We start from the raw sequence: 25091 nt of genomic DNA on the forward strand, positions 1-25091 counted from the left end.
CTTCTTCAGATTTTGTATCTCCTTCTCTCTCTGCCCCTCTTCCCTTGCACTCTGTCTCTCTCTCTCAAAAATAAATAAACATTAAAAAAAAATTCAGAAAATATTTCTTTTGACCTAACTTTTTAAATATACATATTTAAAATTTTTATAATGCTATACTTTATTAAATCCTCTAAAAGGCAAATATTAGTGATTTTTTTTTATTAAATGCAATCTTTGGTTTTATCTAATGTGTATAATTGAAGGGGTTCAAGGTATTATTTAAATCAATTTTTTAAGATTCATATATCTTAATGCTCTAATCTTAGAAATAAGTAGCAAGCATTGAAACATTGGGAAGGAAACAAAAGAATATTAAAGAGAAAGGAAAGGAAACCTAATTATACATTTATAAATACTTGTGTAAGCTCAGAGTTTCTTTAAGGAAACATTCCTCTCTCATACTTTATCAACATTTCTGACTGAGGCTGGCCCCAAGCTCTAGTACCACCTATAGGCATGTAACCTAAGTCTGAAAAATCAGATTTTTCTACCACCTTCCCCTGGTCAAGTAATAAGTCCAGGTCTAGAGATGGAACAGATAAACCGAACTATTCTGTGTTGTGTGTATGTATTTTCTTTCTTTCCTTTCCCCTTTCATCTTTCCCCTCCCCCTCCCTTCCTTTTTTATGAATTTGTAGGCCCAAGAGGAGAGAAGGTGTTTTATTTTTATAATTTATTTATTTATTTTTTAAAACAATTTTATGATGTCAATTTTAAATAGTTTTAAGACATTGCATTTTCCACTTAACAATACAGTGCTTATAAAGTGCAGTGTTATATTTCCTTTCCTTGTGCACGTAGTCCATATTCAAGTATCAAGGATGCCCAGTTTACTAACTATAGCAGCTCAACTTTAAAACTGCCATGGAATTTGCTACAAATTTGGGTCCTTCAAATGTTTTGTGTGGAACATTGCTAGACCTATTCTTAGCTTGGCTTAATCAACCTCTTCAATGGTGGGCCCAGAGGAGGCACCTGCAGATGGGGGAGCTCCACCACCAGGGAAGCCTCCAGGCATGCCTCCTGCACTCTGGTACAGCTTCGTAATGACGGGATTGCAGACCTTCTCCAGCTCTTTCTGCTGATGCTCAAATTCTTCTTTTACTGCAGTCTGGTTCTTATCCAGCCAGTTGATGATTTCATTACACTTGTCCAGAATCTTCTGTTTGTCCTCATCGTTGATTTTACCCTGACGCTTTTTATCTTCAACAGCCGCTTTCATGTGGAATGCTTAAGATTCAACTGAATGCTTGATGGACACCTAGTCTCGCTGCTTCTCATCTTCAGCTTTGTGCTTCTCAGCTTCCTGGACCATGTGCTCAATGTCTTCCTGGCTCATGCGACCTTTGTCATTTGCGATGGTGATCTTGTTCTCTTTTCCTGTACTCTTATCCACAGCAGAGACATTGAGAATGCCATTAGCATCAATATCAAAGGTGACCCCAATCTGAGGAACACCCCGGGGGGCAGGAGGTATGCCTGTGAGTTCAAACTTGCCAAGTAGGTTGTTATCCCTGGTCATGGCACGCTCACCTTCATAAACCTGAATGAGCACACCAGGCTGGTTGTCAGAGTAGGTAGTGAAGGTTTGGGTATGTTTGGTAGGAATGGTAGTATTGTGCTTGATGAGAACAGTCATGACTCCACCAGCAGTTTCAATGCGAAGAGAAAGACGAGTGACATCCAACAGCAGCAAATCTTGAGTATTTTCAGATTTGTCTCCAGAAAGGATGGCTGCCTGGACAGCTGCACCATAAGCGACAGCCTCATCAGGGTTGATGCTCTTATTCGGTTCCTTCCCATTGAAAAAGTCTTGTAGAAGTTTCTGAATCTTGGGGATACTTGCAGAACCACCCATCAAGACAATATCGTGGATCTGAGACTTGACAAACTTGGCATCCTGAAGGGCTTTCTCTACAGGCTCCAGGATGCCACGGAACAGGTCAGCATTTAATTCTTTAAACCAGGCACGAGTAATAGAGGTATAAAAGTCCATTCCTTCATATAGAGAATCAACCTCAATACTGGCCTGGGTGCTGGAAGAAAGTGTGCACTTAGTGCGCTCGCAAGCAGTATGGAGGCAACGTGCTGCCCGCTTGTTCTCACTGATGTCCTGCTTATGTTTTCATTTGAACTCTGCAATAGAATGGTTTACCATTCGGTTGTCAAAGTCTTCTCCACCTAAGTGGGTGTCTCCAGCAGACTTGACCTCAAAGATCCCATCTTCAGTAGTGGGGATTGACCCATCAAAAGTGCCACCTCCCAAGTCAAAGATCAGCACATTCCTTTCAGCTCCAACCTTTTTGTCTAAGCCATAAGCAATAGCAGCAGCAGTTGGCTCACTGATGATTCGTAGTACATTAAGACCAGCAATATTTCCAGCATGTTTGGTAGCCTAATGCTGAGAGTTGTTAAAATAGGCAGGTACTGTGACTACAGCATTGTTAACAGTCTTCCCAAGGTAAGCCTCTGTGGTTTCCTTCATCTTTGTCAAAACCATAGAGGGCACCTCCTCTGGACAGAAACTTTTGGTCTCTTTCTCGTATTCTACTTGTACCTTGGGCCTGCCAGCATCGTTCACCACCATGAAGGGCCAATGCTTCATATCAGATTGGATGACAGCATTGTCGAATCTACCTCCAATCAGATGTTTGGCATCAAAAACTGTGTTGGGATTCATTGCAACTTGATTCTTTGCAGCATCAATAGTTCAGTGTCAGTAAAGGCGACATAACTTGGGGTGGTTTGGTTTCCCTGATCGTTGGCAATTATTTCCACTTTCCCGTGCTGGAGGACACCCACACAGGAGTAGGTGGTGCCAAGATCAATGCCAACTGCAGGTCTCTTAGACATAGTTACTTCAGTAATGGGACTGGCCCGGCTTGAGAAGGGAACAGCTACCTGGAGAGCTAATGCCGCATTCAGTGAGACCCTTTTTAGTTTTATTTTTATAAGTAAATTTTTATTTTAAGCTAGGGACACCTGGGTGGCACAGTCAATTAAGTGTCTGACTTCAGCTCAGGTCATAATCTCATGGCTCAAGAGTTTGAGTCATGGCTCTCGGCTAACAGTTGACATCCTGGAGCCCCTTTTGGATTCAGTGTTTCCCCCTCTCTCTGCCCCTCCCCTGCTCATGCTCTGTCTGTCTGTCGCTCTCAAAAATAAACATTAAAAATTATATGGAACTCCTGATGTTGATTTTTTTTTTTTTTTTAAGCACTGTGTAAGGAATCTTAAGAATCAACCAACACTCAGGAAAGGACATATTAAGAGAGAATCCTGATGACATAGGTAGAAACCTGTATCTAGACATTTCAAAATCCTTAGTTTCATGTACCACTATATTGGCATTAAAGTAGTTTCAAGTGACAAAACTAGTTTAAACAAGCCATCCATAGGGTGATATTCAGGATTATTTTTTCAACAACAAAATCTGCTTTCCTTTTACCATTAAACCCTCAGAGTGGGCTCAACTCTCCTTGACTTCAGTAAAGGTCAAGTAGAAAAAAATAATAGGTTCTACAGTTGCTGTGTTTCTCAGCCAAGTGTCACAAAGAACAAATCCACAATTTTTAGTCTACCCTAGAGCTTCTTGCAAGTAATGACACCAACACCAACAATAAAATAGGTGGGGAAATTGGATTCCCAGGAACCCCTTATTTATGCAAGATATAAATGTCAATGAGTAAAATGTGTAGGGTACCAAAGTTCATGAGCAGGCAGTCTTATTACAGTGCCTTCTATTTATAATCCAAGTCTGAACATTTATCTGTTTTCCACTGCTAAAGTCTCTCTCTAGACCTTTCCCAAAGGTGGAGTTAGCTAAAACACAGCTTACCACCTCTTGTTACTATTTCCTTCCTTTGCATGTGGCTTTTCATATTGTAATCTTAGTGGTGTTAAGTAAGTCTTTGTAGCCTGGAGAGCCAAGAGCGGGGCTTGCATAGTATTTTGGCTGTTCTTACTTGTGTGAGAAATTCTTTTTCCTTATTCTGTTTTTACTAGCTGGGTATGAAAGCACCTCCTCCTTACTGTGCTGATTATGAAAAATCAGTATAGCAGCAAAGAACTCCTGTCAACATATTTCTCTTAGCCTTAATTCTTGCTCATAAATAGCATAACGATGAGGAGCATGGACACTGGGACCAAACTGAAGTTGGAATACTGGCCCCAATTACTGGCTGTGTGATATCGGGGAAATCATTAACTCAGATTGTGCCTCAACCTCCTCATCTCTAAAAAGGGGAGAATAAGAGGAACTAGTTCATACTGATTTTGTCAAGATTAATTATGCTTTTATTATTTGAGCTGTATTAGATGACCTCAACATATGATATATAAAATATACAATATTTGCAAGCTTATTTATTTAAAAATAAACTTAAGTATATATCTATATGCATATTCCATTCTCTGCTGTAAGGTGAGAGAACTTCCAAATTGGTGAAGAGAATTAAAAAAAAAAATTAACGTTTATTTATTTTTGAGAGAGAGACAGAGCGTGAGGTGGAGAGGGACAGAGAGAGAGGGACACAGAATCAGAAGCAGGCTCCAGGCTCTGAGCCATCAGCACAGAGCCTGATGTAGGGCTCAAACTCACAGACTGTGAGATCATGACCTGAGCTGAAGTTGGATGCTCAACCAACTGAGCCACCCAAGTGCCCCTGGTGAAAAGAATTTTTAATCACAATAAAAAACTTACAGTTACCAAATTAATACTATAACTCTTTCTGCAGCACCTTGGTTAGGATGCTCTTCTTGGAACAAAATTATATTTGTTAGCATTAATGAGTTGTCTCTACCTTTTTTTTCTGTTAAAAAAATTTGGACTACTTCATAAATCAAATTTTACGGTCTTTTGATTGTTAGGAAAGATTGTTCTTTGTCTTTCAAGATTCTTCTGGCTGATCTAAGAATTAAATTGACTTGAGGTAGATTAACAGAAGAAAGATCAAATTTAATTATACATGTAAAGGAGATCCAAATAAACAGAAATTTTGAAAACAGACAAAATGAGTTATTTGTCATTTTGGACTAAGGTAAGGAGGGTAGGAGTCTAGCGCTTCAAAGGGAGGAAAGGAAGTTCCCAGGGAGAAAATTTTCCCAGGGAAAAAGTAAATGTTGGATAAACAAATCTTTGCTTGGTCATCCAAAAACAATGGGTCATGCAAAGAACATTTTAACAAACACTTTGCTTGGTTCCTTCCTGTCTGCAACACATAATTCATATTATACTATAGTTCTCTTTGGTGATAGCTCCCATCTTGAAACAGGTTCTCTACCTAAATTATTTTAGGTAATTAGTGGGGAGGCAAAGAAAAAAGAAACAAAAAACAAAAACAAAATTTCTTGAACCTGTTGATTTCTTAAAAATAATCAGCCTAGGGCTGCCTGGGTGGCTCAGTCAGTTGAGCGGCTGACTTCAGCTCAGGTCATGATCCGGCAGTTGGTGGGTTCAGGCCCCTTGTCGGGCTCTGTGCTGACAGCTCAGAACCTGGAGCCTGCTTCAGACTCTGTGTCTCCCTCTCTCTCTGCCCGTCCCCTGCTTATGCTCAGTCTCTCTCTCTCTCTCTCTCTCTCAAAAATAAATATTAAAATTAAAAAAAAAAATAGGGGCACCTGGGTGGCTCAGTCAGTTAAGCGTCTGACTTCAGCTCAGGTCATGATCTCATGGTTCGAATGTTCCAGTCCTGCGTTGGGCTCTGTGCTGATGGCTCAGAGTCTGGAGCCTGCTTCGGATTCTGTATCCCTCTCTATCCCTCCCCGACTAGTGCTCTGTCTCTCTGTGTGTCTCAAAAATAAATAAATGTAAAAAAAAAAAAAAAATTAAATTAAATAAAGTAAAATAAATAAAAAATATAATCAACCTGAAATAATCCAAATGCCAAAGGGGTGGCAAATGTTGCTTGTGTATATATCAACTATATGATAAAACCAGGATGGATAGCTCTTCATATATGAAGATGAACTTCTTAAAAATACAGATTAACTTCTTAAATAGTAACTTAAAACTATTCTATTTGATGTCACAAAAATGAGAAAATGATGATTATTTGAGTAAACATAGCTAATTGTTTAATTCTATCAGTTGCTAAGCATGTCTGTTTCAGCTTTGCTTTCTGGAAGTGGGAAGCAGAGACAGACCTAGACCAAAACTCCATTTATCACCTGACATCCAAACCATAGTGTTTTCTGGGTGCCCAGAGATTATCATCATTTCAACCAAGTATCCAGTAACCTTATTTCTATGCTCTAGTTCAGTTACATGGTAAATGATTTCAGGTCCCTTAGGGCAAGTATCTGGAATTATATACTTGTAGAACTGTCAGTCTTTTCTTAAGGTGACACAGTCCTTTTTAAAAAGAGCCTCCTCATATATAGACTGGGTTAGGTCTGGGCATTGAATGAAAGACCATGACAGTTTGTTGTGTTGATTCATGTCAACTTTTTTTTTTTTTTATCAGACCTATGATTGTTTTGTTTTTGTTACACGTTTCAAGTAGGGTTTTGAGTCAATTGCCTGTCTGCTTCAGTCCTAGAGGTACAAAATCAATAAGCGACCATAAAAGATGTCTAATGGTCATATGATTTTGATCACTGTTCAGGCCTTGCTTCCTTATGTTAGCTGGGTGTACCATCTCAAGACTCCCCCTGAAATCAAGGAGTCCTTTGAAAATATGCATTGTCTGTTGTGATTCCTGCCTACACAATACAGCATTTCAAGGGTGAAAAGGTCTACAGTGGAGGTACTCAAAGTATCACTCAGTAAAGTAGTGAAGAAGTGACTAAAATTTTAACACCATTTAACAACTGTTTACATCACTTGAAATTCTTGATTTCAACACTATTCATAAATCACTCTCTGTTAGCATTTTGAATTCAGTCAGTATCCATATTAATTTCCTCATAGCATTGATGGCTATAGAGTCCTCTACAGATCACTACAACATAGATGCTAGTCTTTTACATTCCCATAGAATTATCACAGCTAGTGGAATTGTCACTAAAGCATAGCAAATGTTTATTATCCGTGAATTCGTAGATTTGTGTGTGCATATTAAATACAGGTACATAACCCTATTTCTTCAATTCTACAATGTAGTAAACTATGAAAACAAGAAACACTCTTTACCCCTTGGTTTGGCACTGAATCACATTTGGTGGCTAAACTTGACTACACTAATATTACCATTGATGGCCTTCTTTAACCCACTTGGAATGAATATTGAGAAACAATGTGTTAAATTATAGAGTGTGGATGGAAAGTTTACATAATATATGATATGTGCAAAATCCATTAGTTCCGAGGTTTCAGATAAGGGATTGCAGGATTATGTTTTCTTTCTGGACTTAATTTGATCATTAGTTTTCAGTTTTCACCAACTCTAAAAGACCTATATATTTATAATTATCTATTATGAATTTTTATGAAATAAAACCTTATTTGTTACTTTTGTTGATGATTTATTCTTATGAGGCTTAATAATAAATTCCTTTTAGAAATGACCTAAACAGGGGCACTGGGGTGGCTCAGTTGGTTAAGCATCTGACTCCAGCTCAGGTCATGATCTCATGGGTCATGAGTTCAAGCCCCGCATGGGACTCTGTGCTACACAGAGCCTGCTTGGTGTTCTGTGTTTCCCTCTCTTCCTGCCTCTTCCCCACTTGCTTGGGCGCATGTGTGTTCTCTCTTGCTCTCTCTCGCTGTCAAAGATAAATAAAAGAAAATTACCTAAATAATATTTTAAACAGTATTATTTGCTGAAATTGAACCATATTGTGTCCTTTCAGAATTTTGGTTATTAAATTTTAAATTTTCAACATTCTGTATTTATCTCATGCTTAACTTTTGAAATGTCTATATGATTTGCTTTAAAACATAAGAATACAGATCATTTCTTTTTTTGTTTTGTGTTTTTTTAAAGTCAATATTCTGACACTATAGAGATCAATTTTTAATTTTTTTGAATTATTTTTGAGAAGTTGGGGGGAGAGGCAGAGAGAGAGGACAAAAGAGGATGTAAAGCGGGCTCTATGCTGACAGCAGAGAGCCTGATGCAAGTCTCAAAAACTCATGAACTGTGAGATAATGATCTAGGCTGGTTACTTAACAGACTGAGCCACCCAGGCGCCCCTCTATTTTAAATAATTATAGGCTTTATAAATATTTATTTCCCTACTGAAATGGACAATACAGTATTAAAAATAATAAGCTAACAAGACAATTTTAAATATTTTTATATATCTCAGTAATTATTTTCTGCAGGGTAAAGTTCTTATTTTCATTACAAACTGTATCAATTTTCCACATTGGAGCCAAGCCAGGTGTGCCAACATTTATATAAAAATATTCAACAGTTAGCCCTAATATTTTGTCTCTGAGGTATTTGATTCTACAAGGCCACAGTTCATGGAAGTTCATAGATCTGAAATGAAAAAAGAATAGAAATGTATCTCCTCCTTTTTGAAAACAGTATCCTCTTTGATTTTTCTGTCTTCCTGGAGGCTTTATATTTCCCAGTGAACAGTTGCATCCAGCAGTGTCCCTGCTGTGGTCACTTCCAAGCTCTGGGATTGTCCGATCCTCCTAAGGATAATTCTAGTAATGAGTGTGAATGTCACCTGGTGCTCTACATCACCTCCACCTAGGCTCTCCTCAGCACTGAAATACACTCCTGCCTTGTTCCATCTCTTCATTTGGCTTCCTGCTTCTGCCTGCTGTGATGATGTGAAGTCCCTCCTCTTTCAGGTAGCGCTTCTCAGTCATCTGGGAAAATCTCCCCCAAATTTGTGAAAACTCACACAGGCTGTCTGATGTTTTCTCTTACATCTCTCAGAGAAGAAAATTGCAGAATTGATCCCCTAGTGCGACACCTTGATGTGAAACCCAAGGGAGGTCAATAGTTTCTCATCCATGTCTCAAAGCTTCCCCTCACCTGAAGAGTGTGGACATTGAATCTGAGAATGTAATACTTCCTTCTCTCTTGAAGGAGATTGGAGTGACTTGGAGAAAGTAGTTCAATCTTATGTATAATCTTGAACTTTGGCAACTCCTGCTGTTGCCCATCTGATACTTAGTGGATGATGAGGTGATGGATATCTAGTCCGTACTCATACTATTTTTTCTCTCAAACTTTCCTAATTAATGTCCAAACCCTGAAAATCACTCATTTTCTCCAGGGAGAGAGAATTTCATCTAGTTCAAGGGCTTGAAATTCATATTCAAGAGTGTCTTATTATGCCCTCTCATTGCCTCGTCCCCCTGTGCTTTGTTACAGAGCAGCCATTTTATTTTAGGCACAGCAGTACTTGAAGGTTTTAAAGGATCCCTGAGTTTTGTTTGTTTTTTAATCCCTGATTTATAATTACTGTGTGTGTGTGTGTGTGTGTGTGTGTGTATGTGTATTCTATTAAAAAAAAATCTTGTTTTACAGGCTTCATCCAAGCAAACCTACTTCCTGACTACTATTGTTCTTCATCTTTAAGCATCTGTTATCAAGCAAGTAATGCATTCAGAGAGGCATTGAACACACAGCATGTTAAATGTTTATTTGGGTACTCATTTAAAGGATAGACTGCATGGGGTAGAGTGTAGAGTGGTCACAACTCTTGCTGTCTAACATTCAAGAAGTGTGAGCTGATGTGCTCCCATTGAACTCAATTGTATTAGTCTGCAATATTTCATAGTATTTAGAGATGTGTTAAATATCTTTAGTTCAAAGCGGAGTGGGGCTGTCCCTAGAAACAAACAAAAAAGTGGATGCTGAGCAAGGAGCAATCAGTTTATGACCTAGATTTCAGAGTCAGGGGGCCTTCTAAATACAATCTATTAACAATGCCTACAGGGGAAATTCAAAGGTGAAACACCTGAGGTTCAAACACAGGGAATGAGTTGAAACATTTACATCTCTGGTTTCTTCATTTTAAAATACCTTTTATAGAAAAGAGTTAAAAGTAAGTGTATTAGACTGAGTAGGAGAGGGTCCATTTGTAACATTCAAAGGGACATCAGCCTGGATGGAGAGAAGAAAACTGGAATTAAATTTTCTCACCAGGATTTTCTAATGTGTCACCATCTGTGATGAGACAGCCACAGAGGGAAAATTCACATTTACATTTTCTCACTAATTTGAGAAGCAAAGGAGAGGCAAAAAAGGAAAGAGCTGGTTAATTTTCTAGCTGCAATTGACTTCACTGCTTCTCTGAGAAGAGAATGAGGAAGGCAGGAGGATGTATATATAATAAATCTAGTCCTGCTCTGTTGGCTAGGAGACAATATTGCTATGCTAAGAGTTCTAGGGGCATAATCCCATAATTCAGTGGTTTCACTCCAATGCATGTTCCACTTCTTTTCCCACTGAGCTAATTTACAGTCCCAAACAGTTTCTTCCTGTCACTTTCCATTTGTGTTGCGGATTTCCATGTTTTTTCTTTCCTTTGGAGATCGTCCCTGTCACAACCCATCTTACTTCTGACTTGTTGTCATCTTTCCTTGAGCTATTCCGGCCCCTTTTTTCTGCTGTCTCCCTCAGTTGCCATCACCTAAAGGTTAATGAGGCAGACTGTCTCCTGGGTGAAAATTCTCCGTGTGGACTTTCTTCAGCTTGAGAATCATGACTGTCGTTTTCCTGTGTTTATGGCACACCTCAGTTTTAGGAGTTGTGGGCTGTTTAAAGCTTTTCTTTCAAAATAATATTGATCAAAATCATAAAGTTAGCCTTTGAAAAATCTAAAATATTCAGAGACTTTTGTGACTACTTCTATTTTCTTTTGTTGTTTTACTGTCATGGAATCGGTGGTAGGCAGTGTGTGCTTGTACATGCAGGGTGTGCTTGTGCAGGCTGAGTTTGGAAGGATGGCCAGGGACTATATTTGCTCCTACCATAGTCATTTAACATGTATTAAGAAATTTTTAGAGGGGGGATCCTGGGTGGCTCAGTCGGTTGACTGTCTGACTCTTGATTTCAGCTTAGGTCATGATCTCATGGGTTCCAGCCCCACATCGGGCTCTGTGCTAAAGGCACAGAGCCTGCTTGGGATTCTCTCTCTCCCTCTTCTCTGCTTCTCCCCCCTTCTCATGTTGCCCCCCCCCCTCCGGTCTCAAAATAAATGAATAATAAAAATGTTTTAAAAAATTTAAAAAAAGAAATATTTTAGGAAATAGCCTATGTTCAAGATTTTCACAATCGTGCATTTGAGTTTGAATCCAAATTTCTGAAGTTCTGACTTGTTCTCCTTCTACCAGAATTTTAATGAGACCATTCAGTTTTCCTCTCATGACTGTGGACACAAGAGTATAGTTGGTGTTATACACACAGTCTCTACAAGCTTGTTAAGACATATAAAATAATTTCATTCAAGATCATCTTCCCAAATCCAAACTCATCAATTAAATTCATGATTAAAAAAGTGATACATGCATACTCATTAAAACACACACACACACACACACACACACACACACACAGGCACACACGCAGGCATTATAGGTAAATATAAAGAAGAAATTAAAACTATTTAAAAAATTCTATAATGGGTGTTGTTTCTGCATATATATTTCACCACTAATTAAGCATATGAATATGGTACATACACATATGCAAATAAGGTGTCAAAGATTTTTTTTAAATATGTGCTAACATTTTTTTAGAATGCTATGAAGAAGGTATACAATCTTTACTGTGTTTTTTTCTCCTATTAAAATTAGCATTCTTGGGGCACCTGGGTGGCTCAGTTGGTTAATCTTTCGACTTTGGCTCAGGTCATGATCTCACAGTTTGTGGATTTGGACCCTGCTTCGGGCTCTGTCCTGACAGCTCAGATCCTGTTTCAGATTCTGTGTCTCCCTCTCTCCCTGCCCCTCCCCTGCTTGTGCTATATCTGTCTCAAAAATAAATAAACATTAAAAAAAATAAATTAGATTTCTTTTGGTAGTTACCTTACTGATAAAATGTTATATTCAAAACTAAGCTGTATATATTTCATTTGTACAGATACCCAGATGTTTTACTTTAAGGGCTACCGAATATATAGATTAAGAGTTTGGATCATGGAACTAGATTTTCTGGGTTCAAATCCTACCTCTTCCACTTATTAGCTGTGTTACCATTGTCAAGTGTCTCACCTTCTTTGTGCCTCAGTTTCCTTATTTAAAAACAATGAGGATAACAATCATAACTATCTCTTAAGGTTGTTATGAAGTTAAAATGTGCTAATGCATATTAAAACACTAAGCTTAGTGTCTAGCAGAGAGAGTGTTGAGTACATATTAACTATTACATTTTTAGGATTACAGCTTCTCTGAGTAAACCTAGTTAATATTTCTTATGGTTTCATTTATTTCTTTTAGCCTTTGCATAAGGCTAGACATTTCCTTTTGTTTCATATTTAAAGGCAAGATTTACTATTGTCATTTGTTATGAAATCAATATCACATATTTAAAAATATCACAACCCTTAGTCTTTCCTTTTCATTTGGGATGTGTAGGTCTTCTATACTCCTCCCATATAGCCCTCCATCCTCCAGATGTCATGCTACAATGACCTTACTCTGTGTCAGTAAAATTTGAGCAATTAACAAACAGTGATTATGTATTTACCTGCAAAGAGGAGAATCAGGGTGGGAAGGTGAGGCAGATCCTTAGTTCATTGAAAGGATAGTATCACCTCCAAAGGTGTTTATGAACAAATTCTATGATGTGTTTTTTTTTTAAGTAGATGAAACTAATTTTGGAAGGTTGGGTTATGAAATGCCATTGGGGTTTCAGAAAAGTTCTGTAATGGAAAGAGGCTAAGAGGAGAGGAATTTCATTTTCCTGTAATAGCTTTTGTTTATTCATGTCTCTACCCCTGCCTTTTCAAATCTCTTTAAAATAAGCCTTAGAAAAAAAGTTCGAGCCAAATGGAAATAGGCTCTTTAATTCTACCTTTTTATAATTCTGAAGCTACAACTGACCCTCCTCAATATGGTCTTCCTTTTTAACATTAATTACCTTGTTATCTGAGAGATGCAGCAGCTCTCCCCTGTCTGCTTAGGAATAGTGCCAGCAGGGCAACAGTTGGAAGTGAATTACCATGATTGTTTGGGGCTTTAGAAAGCCCTCTCTGCTGTCTATTCTTCTTAGATTCCTGGTAGAGTCACTTGGGTATGTTTTCTAATTCAGTATTCCTGTGTCCACTGTCCAGTAAACGTATGTTTATACTGTATGTATATAACCAATTATACTGTGGCTAGGGGCAATGTCTCTTCTGGATTCTTCACATGCCAATGATTAGAAAACCTGGTGTAGCACTCCTGGGCATGCCCTCAGTCAAGAGGTAGGGGGAAATGTTTATTCCATTTGCCTATATGTTTTGCTCATTCAGATGATTGCTTATGACCACTGGGATGAGCAGGCATCTTGCTTTGTGTTCCCTAATAGTAATGTTTTTTCACTCAGCAGAGACTAGTGCTTATTAGCAAGCATGTAAAGATTTGGAACCATAATAAGGATATTGAAGTGAACACACCCAGTCTATTTACTTACTTTGATTATTTTGACTGCATCCATTTGTCACTTCAGCTTAAGGCCAGTTTGGCCAATTTGATTAAATTGACTGGTTCTTTCACTGAAGTGACCAGTCAATGCTAACAAATTGTTTGTGTTTGTAGAAACTCATTAGGTTTTATCTCTTGCATTGTGTCAGCAACAGATATGGAATCAAGAATTTGATACCAACTTGCTTTTAGCTCTTATGGCAAGGGATGCAGAGAAAGAATCATGTCTGGAATTTTATAGATTTGAGATGGGGAAAATAGCCATTATTGATTTAGGCTACAAGCTAGCCCCCAGGCATTAATTATCATCAAGGCAATTGTGTTTGTGATTACTTTGTGCTTTCTTTAAAGGTTCTTTGTGTGTGTGTGTGTGTGTGTGTGTGTGTGTGTGTGTGTGTGTGTGTTTGGGCGCGGTGTTTTTGTTTCTGTGTGTGTGTGTGTGTGTGTGTGTGTGTGTGTGTGTGTGTTTTAAATAAGCACTTGGTGTTACTCTGAGCACCTGGGTAGTCAATTAATGTGTGGCTGGGAGGAAAGTAATGTCTACAGCAAGTGTCATGCAAATTGTTTCTTGGAAGAGAAGAAACTGCTTTCTTGCCAAGAGGAGCAGTGCTGACCATCAACGTGATTCTGGTATTTGAGTTTCATTTATTTCAGACTTCTTGTTTGCTATCCCGAGGGCCACATATCTTCAAGGCTTCTGCCTGTCTGCTGTGTAATTGCTGTAATAATAATCTGGTATAAAAGTCAGTAGCATTTTGTGTGTCCAAGCAACAGTTTTAGCTACTAGCTACATTAATCACAAGGAAAAATTTAGAAGAATAAATGGAAGGATGGGTCTAACACCATCTTTTTGTGCTACTTCATTTTCATTTTAAGTAAAATATACTTGTCTCAGTGCTTGTTGCTGGGTATCATAAGGCATGCTGAGCCCACGGAATGCAGTCAGTGCCCCTGGGAGAATCCATGGTGTATCTGTTAGGCATTTTGGACTGCAAAAAAGAGAAACTGAAGCTAACTTAAGCAAAAGAAAATTTCATGGGCTGATTTATGGAACTCACAGAGATAACTGGATGTTGAGAAAGCCAGGAAGGAACCAGGGCAGAACCTGTGTTTCAGGTAGCAAGAAATAATAGTTTCCTTAGATCACCACTGGGGGATGAATCTATGATTAGCTTACCAGTCTTTCTTCAATCTTGAATGACCGTATCATCAATCAAGTAGGGAAAAGATGGTTCTCCAGCACAGCATTGGAATGATTACAAGAAAAATAGGAAATGGATATTGGATACTAAAGGTAATAAATGTTTTTGGGCCCCCCCACCCCCATAGGAACAGGGGGATAGTCATTAGCAATGAGTGGAAAGTTTCAGTGTTGTCAGTCTCCAAATGGAGACATCTCTGGCATTATGTCACATAAAAACTTATATTTCTCATAGAAACAAAACAAAACTAGTTATTCTTAGGTGGGCCATGGTAACTTTGACATTTTTTTATACTGTGAATTGAATGTTTAAACTACAGAAAAGAATATAGTTTTGCTAAAGAGGGATTTTTATCTTGATTTTTGCTACATCTAGTAAACTTAGTATAGTGCCTAGAATATTGTAAAAAAAAATCAGTATACCTGCAATAAGCAACCTCTTCAGGAATCTTACTTATTTTTTGATATGCTTGGCTGCTTAAAAAATTAAAAACAAACTACCTTTGTATATAATAAATTGAAGTTTTACTTGGATTTACCATGGCCCACAATGTTTGTCTCAGGAGAGTAATCTCAGTGCTCAGAACAAGCTTTCTTGGAAGTTCAACCCGTACTGAGTCTGGGCTGTAAAGTGAGAGCAAGACAATCTTGCAGCTGTCTTCAGTAGCCTACTTCAAATAATTGAATATGCCCATGTTTAGAGAAGCCTATATATAATGTATGATATTGCCAAAGCATCGCATTTGACAGCTTCTACCTTTTGGAGTCCTGTATGTTCCCTCTTCTTGAGGGGGGAGAAAAAAAGATTCCAGCCCAAAGAAGGATCATATTATTAACTTGTAACTCTCAAACTTACCTAATAGGTTGCCCAACAAAATGTGATCAACACCCATTCTAGGATTAGCATATATAAACAGGAAACTTGCAGGAGTGTGGCACTTTCACTGATCTTGGGCAAGGCTGTGGGGGTATGAATAAGGAGGCTGGTGAGAGAAAATGAGTGTGGGGTGTGGCATAGATTACCAGGTGGATGGTGGTGATAATCACTAAGATGAAAACTACTTGAGGAGAAGCAGGGTCAAGGAAGAACCTGACTACCATTCAGGGTGAGTGACTATTCCATACTCTTTGATAAGCTCTTTTAATGACTAATCCTTGTCAAATACTCTGACTTAAAAAAAATTAATGTTTCTTTATTTTTGAGAGAGAGCATGCAAGCAGGGAAGGGGCAGAGAGAGAGAGGGAGACACAGAATCTGAAGCAGCCTCCAGGCTCTGAGCTGTCAGCACAGAGCCCCACGTGGGGTTTGAACCCTTGAACCATGAGACCAGACCTGAGCCGAAGTCGGATGCTTAACTGAGCTGCCCAGGCACCCTTCCAATACTCTGATTTCTATATTGACTCTGATTTTATATTTTTTTTAAAAATTTTTTTTAATTTATTTTTGAGACAGAGAGAGACAGAGCATGAATGGGGGAGGGTCAGAGAGAGAGGGAGACACAGAATCGGAAGCAGGCTCCAGGCTCTGAGCCATCAGCCCAGAGCCCGACTCGGGGCTCGAACTCACAGACCGCGAGATCGCGACCTGAGCTGAAGTCGGACACTCAACCGACTGAGCCACCCAGGCACCCCACTGATTTTATATTTTTAAAAAATTTATGTATTTTGAGAGAGAGAGACAGAGAGCGAGTGAGTGAGCCAGCTGGGGAGGGGCAGAGAGAGAGGGAGAGAAGAAATCCCAAGCACGCTCCATGCTTCTAGCACAGAGCCTGACATGGGGTTGAGCAACGCAAACCATGAAATCAGGACCTGAGCCAAAAGCAGGAGTTGGCCACTCAACCTACTGAGCCACCCAGGCACCCCTCAATTCTGATTTTATACTAATTAAATGCCCATTTTAAATACCTTGTGGTGTGGGTTTTTCTTTTCTTTTTTCTTCTTTTTTCTTTCATTTTTTGTTTCTGTTTTTGTTTTGTTTTTTCCTGCTGCTTTATATCTTTAATTTGGATTTCCACTGAGGTTTGTCCTATTTCCTGTTTAGGGTGAGGTGTTGGTTGTGAAACAGATCTCGCCAAAACCCCTGTGCCTCCATAGCACCACAGTTGCTACTTCAGTCACATCAGAATCCAGTGTCCTAGTTTAGAATCCACTGACTTAATGACACATCTTGGCAGTTCTACATCATAATTTTTTCATTCAGGTATGGAAATTACTCACAAATAAATGCTTGGCATAGGTTGGAAAAGTCTGTTCAATATTAAAACTACTGTAATTAGAGAAATTAAAAGTTTACTGAGGAAAAATAGTCTTAATTAGAACCTAAAGCTCATGCTTAAAATGTTTGACCGTGAATGTGGCTATAGAAACAACTTTTTTTTTTCAGTATAAATACATTCTTACACCAGTCTGTTTCTTGTTTTTTATTTTTTCCTTCAAGTCATTTGTCAATGACCATAGAGTATACTTTGCCTCAAAGAACCTCAGAGACCAGTTCATTCTTTACTGTATTTACTAAAAGGAAAGTTTATTCAAAATGAAGTCTAAGTAACCTATTTGAATATGGGTGTTTGTTTCAGAGAGCCATTCCCTAAAATCACCACAAATATATATTTTTCTGATATTGAGTGGTCACTCTCATCTGTCAAACTAAGAATTTAATCTATCTGCTAGTGTTTACTGTTTCTACCTATCCAACACTGAGCTAGACATAGTAGAAGAATCAATGAAGGAATCAGACTTTGACCTTTGAATGATACACAGGTCTCTGTTTGTTGGATTCTGCACTCAATACCTTTCACTAATAGAGAACTTTTTCACTGTTGGCATGTGCTTATAGGATCTGAGTTTTCCTAATCTCCATCCTGAGTCATTTTTATTATAGTCAAAATTAGCTACTAAAAATTAAAGGATAAGAGAATGAGGCCTTTTGCATTCTTGCAGGTAGAATGGCCGTTGTATTTCTCTTGGAAATGAGAACTCTAAGAGAGTAGAAGCAGACAATAGTAAAAACCATAAAAAACTAGTCAGAAACCAGGATCATCCTAGGCAAACCAGGACCATTGTGGACCTGACTTGTAGGTGCTATATTTTTGGACAACCTGGCTAAGTATTTTTGACAACCTAATAAAATTGTTGTACTTAACCCTTGTGCTGATATTGTTGAATCTAAAATAAGTAGGTCAAGAATTAAGTCCTAGGATTAATATCCAGAAATAATTAAAGCCACGCCTTGCCAAGAGGACAGTGTAAGGCAAAGTCTCTTCAAATATACAGTGTTTTGTCAAACTCTTGTTAATTCATCTACTTAAGTTTCTCCATCTTTTTGGATGTCATGTTGTTACCTCTATGTAAATGTATGCAAAGCAAGAAGGACTTTTTATTTTTGCAATTTTAGTACCTGTGATCTTTGTCCAAATACCTGAGAAATCTTTGCTGCAGAGAAAAATACCCTAAAGCAAGCACCAACTTTCTCACTTGCAATTATATTAATCATTGCCTATCAAAAGCAGGAACAGTGACTGTTATTAGATATTTTTGGTAAACTATGATTCATGCGCTGGGGTGTTAACCAACCAGTTTTCTGCTGCCTGAATGGTCTCTGATTCTGACAAAGCCACACCAAAGCAGGCTTCCAAACCCCTATCAATAAATTTTAGTTACTTTCAGCCACCCTGAGGCTTTCTCTTGCAAAGCTGATGTTTATTTACCAAGGTTTGACTTCCTTGGATGAGCAGAACTTTATCCCTGAACAGTGTGGAGTTACCAGAATCCTGTAGCTAAGTGCTAAATCTTTAGTCAGGAACTCCAAAATTTACCTCTGCAGAATATATAATGCCAACTAACATATGATTAACGTTTTTCCATGACCTCAATCTGAAACCACAGGGAAAAAAACTTAAGAAATTAAATTGTAATAAAGCCTACAAGAATGTGAAAACTTATTCTAAGTATATTAAAAGCCATGAGATTTTAGGACAACATATTAATGTTTTAGTAAACCTTTTTAGTTTGAAAAGCCTAAGGAAGTATATTTTAATTCCATTAACCAGGAATTAAAAATTTAGGCCTTAAGTTTAAGTCTCAGATATCTACCATGAGTTTAAGGAGGAGGCAGATTTGACTGACACATGTTTTGAAAAGTATGCTTATTGGGGAGGCTGGGTGGCTCAGTCAGTTGAGCATCCCACTTCAGCTCAGGTCATGATCTCATGGTCCATGAGTTCGAGCCCCGCATTGGGCTCTGGGCTGCCAGCTCAGAGCCTGGAGCCTGCTTCAAATTCTGTGTCTCCTTCTCTCTCTGCACCTCCCCTGTTCATACTCTGCCTGTCTCTCTCAAAAATAAATAAACATCAAAAAATTTTTAAAAAGTATGCTTATTATTTCCCTTAAGAGTACCTATAAAGAACTCATTCAACTTTATCAATATAAAGTATTTAAGTTTAACACTGGGAATACTAGCAGTTTCCTTTGAATTCAAATCTTTGGGGTTTCTTTTTAAAAAGTTTTACTTGTAAGGATTTATATTTCATGTCTTTTATTCTTTTTAAAAGATCTCCCAATGAATGCAGAAAAAAAATTACATTTTTAAAGGAATAAAACTCCTTTTATCTTGCTATTTCCCTAAAGGCCCATTGGGCCCTTTTATAAATATAAGATTTATTATGAAAACTTGATCTTCCTTTCCCATATCTTGTGTGCACAAGCATCATTTAGGGAGATTCACAGCATGGAGCAGGGCAGAGGAAGAGTGCAAAGATGGTACCTTCGGGCCTAGTTTCTGGAGAAAATTGCAGTCAGGCAGGAGCTTTGTGTTAAATTAGGAGTCTGACCCTTAGCTGTAGCTTTAAAGATAAGCAAATAGGCCCCTTTCCAGGAAAGAATGTAGGAATGGGCATTTCAATCTGCTGCCTCTGCACTGAGCCCTGGGAGGATAGCCAGGGTGAGTCCTATCCGACTATTTGTTTGTTGTAGTCTTTCAGGTCTTGTGGACACAGGCTCCATTGACTTTCAGAGCTAGGTGTTTTGAGGGCCTATCCCTTAGGTGGACCGCTTAAAAATTGAAGCATTAGATATTGGGTACAGACCCTTCGATTTTTCAGAGAGAAGTGGGGAGTTTTAAGTTCCTTCCAACCATATGTTGCCATGCTAGGGATGGGGTTTATGGCAAGATTTTGTCTCTGTCTCTCCCCATTTTGCTGTGGGTTGTTTCTCATTTGTCTAATATGTAGGAGTCACTCAGTTTCTGAATTTCTTTGAGAGGGAATTTCTCCAAGTATTGCTATGAATTCAGTGTGTTGGTGGGAGAAGGTGGGGTCAGGAGTTTCCTATGTTGCAATCTAGAACTGCAATGTGCCAAGTTATTCTAATAAAAACTAAAATGATACGGAATTGGAAAAATGGTGGAACCACCTGGTGGAACAATGCAGTAGTAAAACAACCAATTGTGAATCATTTGTCAGTTTGTCTTATAGATTGCCTAAAGTATTACCTCATTCTTCACAAATGTTTAAGGGAAATCTGGTACTCCCTTCTTTGTAGCATTTTAGTTTGTTTAAGGTTCTCATTGAACAGAACTAAGAAGTATGATTTAAAAAAAAAACAACTTTTCATCTACAATGGGAATGAGTAGGAGACTAATGAAAGAAGACATTTGAAAATTATTAGATAAAAAGTTAAATGCAGAGCAAGATAGCTTCACTCAAGACTATGATGTTAGTAAACCTTAAAATGTTAGTGGAGTTGGAATAGAAGTCTCAGATTATGTGTCTTCAGAATACTGTATGTTATATGAGTTTCCTCAAACTCAAGAATTAGTGAGCAATATTGAAGAAAAGGACCATCAGTTCTAAGGACAGAAAAGGAAATATGGTGTTCTTATGCAGTTCATTCAACACAAGGCATTTAATCATGCATATTTTATGACAGAGTGGAGGCATGCTTTTTTTTTTCCTTTACAAAATGTGATGATATTTTCTCTTTTTGATGTTCACTGCAATGTACTTGATATATTTCATAAGTGGAAAAAAGCTGAAGGCCAATATAATACAGAGGTGATTGAAAAGAAATTGATCCAATGGAAATGGACAATGATTCACTGGCTTCTTTTCCTGATTAGTGTTCATAAATCTAAAAATAAAAATGTTTATGATAATGAAGCAAAGATGATGGCAATCCTCTTTAAGAAGAAATTAGGAGCAGTCAAAATATTCAAAGTCGTCATGTTTTGGTGATAAAGGTGCAAGAAGAAGAACAACAACAATGACAAATGAGAACCCATTAGATCTGTGTTTGAAATCTGGAATCAGTAATTACGATATGGGTGGTCCCATCTGATGTACACATCAGGTCCATGCATAAAATTTGCTGAGTTGTTGTTAGATGCATTTTAAGGATGTTGTCCTTTTATGGTGTGTACCTTAAAAAAAAAAAAAGAATAAAAATCATGGTGTGCTGTGTGTGTGTGTGTGTGTGTGTGTGTGTGTGTGTGTGTGTGTTTTAATGTTTATTTTGAGAGCAAGAGAGTGCACTAGCGGGAAAGGGGCAGAAAGAGAGAGGGAGAGCAAGAATCCCAAGCAGACTCCATGCTGTCAGTGTGGAGCCCAATGTGGAACTAATGTTAACAACCATGAGATCATGACCTGAGCTGAAATGAAGAGTTGGATGCTTAACTGAATGAGCCACCTGGGTGCCCCTATATGGTGTGCTATGTTTAAGATCTTATTAACATTTCTAATAAAGCTGGTTTTCATTATGCTTTTAAATGTACAATGTATTTACCAAATGACTTAAATGTATTTATTTTTTAAAAAAACAATTTGACTCAGAGTAAATAGTGACTAATTTTTCTGGCATATTGGAATTACTTTTTCTTAACCAGGTTCATAGTATTTGAGCATGTAAGTTTTTCTTTTTATGAAATAAAGTCTCTGTAATCTTTATCCTCCTTTCTTCTCCTCTCACAGATCATATTAAATTGAGAAACATGATAATTAAGGGACTGGATTATGTGTGCTAGTACATTTTGAGAGTTTAGATGGTGTGACAGGGTTTTTACATTATGGATTTCCTAGCCTGAAGTGATGGGTAATCCCTTATTGTTGAATTGATCAATTAATTATTGGAATATTTAAGTTAAGTGAGATTGTGTGTATGGCAGTTAATATGCTTAAAATGTTTGGTATTAATATGTATGTACAGTAAAACTTGAGATAGGTGTAAATAACAATATTTGAGTTAACAATCCCCTATAGAAATTTAAACATAACCTACATTATGTAGTATATGGCACTCACTCCTATTACCCTTACAATAAGAATGGCTTTTGAAAGAAGCTGTTAATACCAAAGACCATTAAAACGTTTTGGCACAATTTACTATGAAATGAAGAAAGCACAGGAAACTTCATTTTTACTTTTCACGCTATCAATAAGCTGTGTGAACCAATCAACCCTCCGAGCCACACATTTTTTTTTGTCACCTATAAAATGAAGGACAGTATTATGATCTCTGAATTCTCTTCTACCCCAGAAAATCTCTATTAATATCTTAGATGACCCTAGGACCATCCATGGATGCAATTCACAATCTCTTCTAACTTAGATTGACTTGGAAGGTACCTAATAAGAACTTGCTGGAATTGGTCTATAACTTGAGGAGTTTCTTCTCTCATTATTGCTCTATCCCAAACCCTTTAATTTTTCTTTGTATAAATGACAGAATAATGTGAGTCTTTCTGCTTAGGCTGTATAATATGAAAATAGAACCAAATTAGGATGGTCCACTATTACAACTCTAGTGGCTAGCACAATTTCTAACATCCAGTAGGAGCATAATAACCACTGAGCTAATGAGTACAGAAGTTAATGTATAAATAAATATAACAGAATATTTTACCTTTCAGTTTATTTTCTTCTCTGTCAACAGAAGAGAAAAAAAAACAGAAATTCAGGTAGCACAGTAAAATATCAACTTCTGGGGACTTCTGACAACTTATAAATATTATTCGTTTCCCCTGCAAACTAAATCTATTTCTCATGCTTGCTTGCTTGCTTTCATACCCACACACAAACAATCGGATTTTCTTGATTTCCGACTCCAATAGAATCAGGTCAGCAGTGAGGATAGAAGCAATAAATCTCTTTATCTCTGTTGACTTTTATGGAACTGACATCTCTTAAAATATTTTTCTTGACTTTGGTGCTCTTTTACTGACTGATTAGGCAGTAGAGCACAGCAGTCAATTGAATCTCCCCAAATCTAATATTAAAAGTGAAGAAAGAAAGACCTGAGGGGCAACGGAATAAGTGAAGAGGACTGAAGAAGGTCCAATAATTCCTTTCCAAAAAATAGAAAATTGCATTTAAGTGTTAGCCTTTCTGTCTGCCCGAGTTACTGTCTTTGTGGCTCTGACATTCTGTCTTCTATCATCAAGGCAGCATTCCACTGTTTCATGTTAGTAATAGACTCAGCTCCTAAAAAATTGATTGATGATAAACATATTACAAAGTAAAATGTACGTATCTAATGCCAAATAGGAAAGAAAACATTTCTCCATTGTGATGAAATAGACAAGTTATCTAAGATAATGGAATGTGCAGAACAAAACTATAAGCTCTGGGAAATTGTGTTTTAGGGTAAAGCTTTTGATTTGGGCAAACTGGCATTTGCAAGAATAAAAAAAAGTAAAATCTGGAACATTAAACTGCAGACAATTCAAGTATTGTCTCTTTCTAGGAAGTATAGATATGGATGACACCAAGGGCAGTAATTGAATAGTATCCAGATGCTTGAAGACATAATTAAATTTTAAAAAGCCACACAGATTTTTGCTAAAGCATCATGTCACTTAGCCAACTCTTTATAAATAATTTCCAAAGTTGCCTTATTTAAATCCCCTAGACAATATGAGAGGCAAAAACAAACAACAATGAAAATTCTTACATGCTCCTCCCACAAGGAAATAAATATTTTTCCTGAAGAGCTGGTCAATGTTTGTACAATGACCTAAATATTTCATGGTATAAGGAAGTAGGACAACTCCATCTTGGAGGCTGATAGCTAAGAGCTTCTAATTTCTTATCCTTTTCATGCAGTTCTTTTCTCTGCAGCTCACAGAGAAGGCTTAAGTTGCAGGCTGTCACAGAACTTAATAGCTTCTTGTTTATTTGCTTTGAAAGGCCCAAGAAAAGTTGGGAAAGAACCATTCAGTTTTACTTTTTGTATTTTTCAATGGAACAGCTTTCCAAATATATACAGCAGTATGAAGAAAGGTAATCAAGAAACATGGTTGCGGATGAAAAAATTAGTCTATATCCTTGATTTTCATAATACAAAGGTTTTCAATATTGGGAAATTTGCCCACCTTCAAATTCAACCTGAGAACTGGAAAACCAGTTTTAAGCCTTTCAAAAGATTGCATATAGCCATAGTCAAAACAAAATATAACCATGAGTCACTAGGTTTGTCGATCTATTTATGCTTAGGTGGTCATAGGAGTAGGTTTAGCCAATAGAATATTTCTCCTCTGAGATCTTTTGATAGAAGAGAAAAATATTTAATATTTGTAATTCCATCCCTAAAGAGAACTTAATGATAAAAATTATGAGTTCCTTCTTTAGGTTTGAGCCACCTAACTCTGGACCAATTTTGTGAAATGGCTCTGTGATTCATATAGAAATCCCCTAGAGAATAATTCACCTAGAAGACTTAGGATGACAGTGGTCCAGCAAGACCTATCTAGGTTTATGGTCATACTGCCTCCTGCTTAGTGACGCTTTAGGGTGGAACTTAATTTCTATCAGATTCCAACATATAACTTGCCTTGGCATAGATTCAATTCTGTACTTACACCAGTAACCTAGAGCCAAATTTGGGATCTCATAGACCTTGTTTAACTCACCAATAAAAGGAGAGATTAGGAAAGGAGAAACTGCACTGACCCTTCTTGTTCCTCAAATCATTAGATTGTTTGACTCTATACATGTGACCTAGAAGTTGCAGCACTGAAACAGCAGTTAAACACAGAACTATGGTTAAAAAGCTAGGTGTGCTTTTACTGCCTTGTTTCTGTCCCATATCCTCACTTTCAACTTGTGATAAAGAAATGGATTTGAACGAGGGAATATGCAAGATTTGAACTAATCAATATGTGGTTGCAGGAATCTAGCAGCTGAAACAAATTATTTGAAATCTAGACAATTATCCAAAATCAATTTCTAAAACAAAAACTCCTGTTTACTTCATCTTTTTTCTTTCCTTGAAAGTATATGTTACTACCCTAAATTTTAAATTATTTGCACAGAATGACTTATA

At 37.6% G+C, this 25091-nt stretch overlaps 1 pseudogene; it reads right to left on the bottom strand.

Annotated features, from left to right (window-relative positions):
* Window positions 1-979: 979 nt before the first annotated feature.
* LOC102963557 lies at window positions 980-2895 on the bottom strand (annotated as a pseudogene).
* Window positions 2896-25091: the final 22196 nt, after the last annotated feature.

This window comes from Panthera tigris, chromosome C2 (genome assembly GCF_018350195.1).
Source record: "Panthera tigris isolate Pti1 chromosome C2, P.tigris_Pti1_mat1.1, whole genome shotgun sequence".
NCBI lineage: Eukaryota > Metazoa > Chordata > Mammalia > Carnivora > Felidae > Panthera > Panthera tigris.